The following is a 3,954-nucleotide window of genomic DNA, read 5'->3' as shown; positions in this document are numbered from 1 at the left end:
TATCTTTTCAACCGTTGGAAGAATGCCTATAGTTATACTCGATCCAACCGAGTTAACTAGGAATACTCAATCTAATTGAGTTGTACTTACCCATGCGTTGATAGGCGGGACCAAGATTGTCCCTCCGTACCCTACCAAGACAGTATGTGTTGCTCTGCTTTGGCAGATTCAACAACAACATGCGATCGAAGTAGTGGTAGGTATCACGGTATGGTAGGCATTACGAGTTGACGCGTTTTAGATCTAATCTAAATGATGATGCATATCAAATACTTGATTTAGATCTAATCTAATCGTGGGGTGCATCATGTGCACGATATAGATCTAATCTAATTGCTAGACACTAATTAACTACTTAATTAAACATGCATCACATACATATAAGCAATTAATTAAATTATTTTGTGATTGTGTCATGGCCCTACTACGATCTTCTCAAGCCAATGAGAAGATCGGATGGTCATCCTAAGATCAACAGCTTCTCAAGCTTCTTCGTTTGACCACCTTGTGTTGCTCGCGCCCTCCGCGTAACTCCGTCTCGTGTGGACCTTCCACCGCTTCAAAATTTACATTACAATTTTAAAACTTGAGTTACATTCGAGTCTAAATCTAATTTACAACCAAAATATAAGAGAAAGGCATGACGCGTAGGTCTGAAAATAAAAAAAAAAAAAAATAAATAAATATAGCACGTACATCACATAACGACACGCAGGTCGTATTATGAATTACAACACATTTCCAAATCCAATTTGGGTCGTTTGGGCCATGACTTTCACAAAATTAATATATAATTCTAAATTATATATTTTTTCATAATTTTCTGTAATTTTCATAATTTTTACAATTTTATGAGTAAATTTTTCCCCGCGGTCTCGTTTAGCGTTTTCGGGCGCAATCACGGAACGAATCCCCTTGCGGGGCCAAGGGCAGCGCCCCTACCCGCGATCTAACCATCGCGAGGGTTCCTTTGCGATCTAACAGCGCCTAAGTCCGCTGTCCCAAAAAATTTTGGGGCGAAACATTGTCGTTTCGGAAATTTTTTTCTCGGTAGTTGAAGCCTACAAGTGTCTAAACACTTGTGCTTCGCTTCTACGAGAAAAATACCCATTAAAACTATAAAAACATGAATTTACAGAAAGTTTACAGATCTATATTTTTCATAAAAATATGAATCTAAACTCGTACTCGCTTCGCACGTGGCTCTGATACCACTGTTTCGCGTCGCGGAAACCCCGAATCACCCATGCCACTGGATCTCGTGCGAAGGATAGATTTCAAAAATACGAGTATGAGTTTCAAACTATGATCTACAGTAGATCTATAAAGGAAAAATATTTTATACCTTTGAAGCGTGCCCTCGCAAATCCCGCTCATCCAACGGTACGCCGGATCTCGAAGTTGTCAACGTAGACAACTCTCTAGTGATATCCACACGAACAAGAAGTGTTCTCTAACACTCAAGGATGGAGAAGAGAGCACCACAAGTGTGCTAGCACTTCTTGGGCTCTCGGGTAGGATTTATAAGAGAGAAAAGAGAGAAAGCAAAAAGGAATCTTATGCACTCACTAGTAGTATCCTCCTTTGTGACCTTCACTTTCCCTTATTCTGTTGGAACACAACTCACACACCTTCTCCTTCCATGAAAGCTCACGACAACAGTAGCAAAGGAGGAGGAAGAGAGCTAAGGAGGAAGAAGCATTCAACACCACAAAAATCAATGCCACAAAAATGAAAACTCCCTTTTCTTTATGTGGCCGGCCACACATGAGTAACTCCTCATTTAATGTGGCCGGCCACATTAAATGGAGGAGTGTAACCTCTTGATCTCCCTTGATGATGTGGAGATGATGTGGCAAGGTTAGTCATGCCATGTAGGATGAGTCAACCTTCATGATGTGGCAATACATCAAGTCAAACTTGATGTTTCAACTTCCATTTGATCAAGTCAAAATTGACCAATTCTCTTCCTTTGTGAGTTAAATCCAACCTTTGATTCAAGTCAACTTTAATTTAGTGAATCTCAATTCATTAATATAAATTGACTCAATGAATCAAATTTAAATTAGACTCATTCAACAATTGAATCTAATTGAGTCTAACTCAATAAGTCTAATTTGAATTAATCCAAATCCAATCTTTAGTGCATCATATGAACCTGATCCAATTAGTTCATCCTATGAACCTAATCTCCATCCACTTGTTCTTTGTGTGTGACCCAATAGGTTCTTGTAACGTTGGCAATGTTTCTAAACTCCTTTAAAAATATAAGCAATGAGCGGCATCTAGCAATACATCATTGCTACCCAAGTTACAAGAAATGTTGAGATCCAACATCACCTTGTGACTACTAATTGTGACTCCTCACAATATATGACAAGTGTCCTTCTATCCTAGACATCTAGATTGATCAATATGAGGCATAGACCGTGTCATCCTCTAATCAATCTAAATCTTGAACTCCAAGTAGACACACTAAATCAAATGAGCTCAATATCCCATATTGACTCATTTGGGCATGGCCATGCACTTCGTGGTCTCACTCTATCAAGAATACCGATGTCATTCCCATTATATAGGAGGGATAGATCCCATCTACATCACTCACATCGCTCCGTATAATTTGTTACATACCCAGTAATCGCCTTTATAGTCCACCCAGTTACGAGTGACGTTTGACGAAACTAAAGTACATAACTCCTTATGTAGGGAACCATGGTGACTTCAGGTCTAAGGACTAATAGTCATACTAATAGCCACATGAGAAAGTATATGACACTCATATAACGATCCATGATACTTTCTCATGGCGGGTCATTCAGTATACATTCTCTAATGTATACCCATGTGTCAACTTGATATCTCTATATCCATGACTTGTGAGATCAAGTCATCGAGTTGACCTACATGCTAGTCTTATTGCAATAACATTGTCCCTGAATGTTAATACTCGACTAGGAATGATTAAGAGTAGTATTCCCTATATCATCTCACTATCGATTCAACCAATCGATTGATATAGGTAAGAACCTTCTACTCAAGGACGTTATTATACTTAGTTTATTTGACACCAATACAAGTAAGTATAACAACCAAAAACCAAATGCCTTTATTTATTTAGAATATGATACAATAAGTCCAAAATACAATCATTAAATGATTGGCTCTTGGGCTCTAGCTAACAGGATCTCCTTCAAACCATTTTGAAATAATACTTTCAATCTTTTCCCCAAATGTTTGAACTCCCCATTCTGTGACTTGTGATTTTCAAGACTCATAGATGGTTGAGTTACAATTTGTTTGACAGGCTCTATAACATTTACGGCTTGCACTTCATGAATGTTTGAGGGAAATTTCATCCAACTTATGTTCAACCATTCATGGGGGTTCAATGTCACTTGATCAATTAACATATATGCTTTATCTACACTTTTGTCCATAAAAGATCCTCCAGCTAATGAATCTAATAAACTCTTGCTTGAGAAAGAAATTTCCCCATAGAATATGTGCAGAATCAACCATTTTTCAAAACCATGATGACAACACTGTCTTTGAAGACTCTTGAATCTATCCTATGCTTCAAATAATGATTCTCCATATGCCTGAGCAAAATTTGTTATGCAATTCCTCATATACACTGTTGTGCTTGGAGGGAAAAAGTGATTCAGAAATTGCTTCTCCAATTGCTCCCAACTTGTGATACTTTGAGGATGGAGAGAATATAACTAAGTCCTTGCTTTATCCTTGATACTGAAAGGAAATGCCATCAATCAAACTACATCTGCTGACACTCCTTCACATTTCACCATATCACAAATCTCTAAGAATGTTTCAAGATACAGATAAGGACTTTCTGATACTTCTCCTCTAAATTTGTGACCTTGTATCATGAAAATTAACTCTGGGGCTAGTTGGAAATTTTCTGCTTCAATTTGAGGTTGCACAATGGGAGAT

The 3,954-nt window shown here is 37.9% G+C and overlaps 1 non-coding gene across 1 annotated transcript; it reads left to right on the top strand.

The window, feature by feature from the left end:
* Positions 1-3,528: 3,528 nt before the first annotated feature.
* On the top strand, positions 3,529-3,634 carry LOC122054405. The gene has a single exon (XR_006132721.1). It is a non-coding gene; the product is annotated as a small nucleolar RNA R71 (small nucleolar RNA).
* The last annotated feature ends 320 nt before the right edge of the window (positions 3,635-3,954 follow it).

This window comes from Zingiber officinale, chromosome 3A (genome assembly GCF_018446385.1).
Source record: "Zingiber officinale cultivar Zhangliang chromosome 3A, Zo_v1.1, whole genome shotgun sequence".
NCBI lineage: Eukaryota > Viridiplantae > Streptophyta > Magnoliopsida > Zingiberales > Zingiberaceae > Zingiber > Zingiber officinale.
Note: the sequence above shows the minus strand (reverse complement) of the source record. Positions and strands in the feature narration are given on the sequence as shown.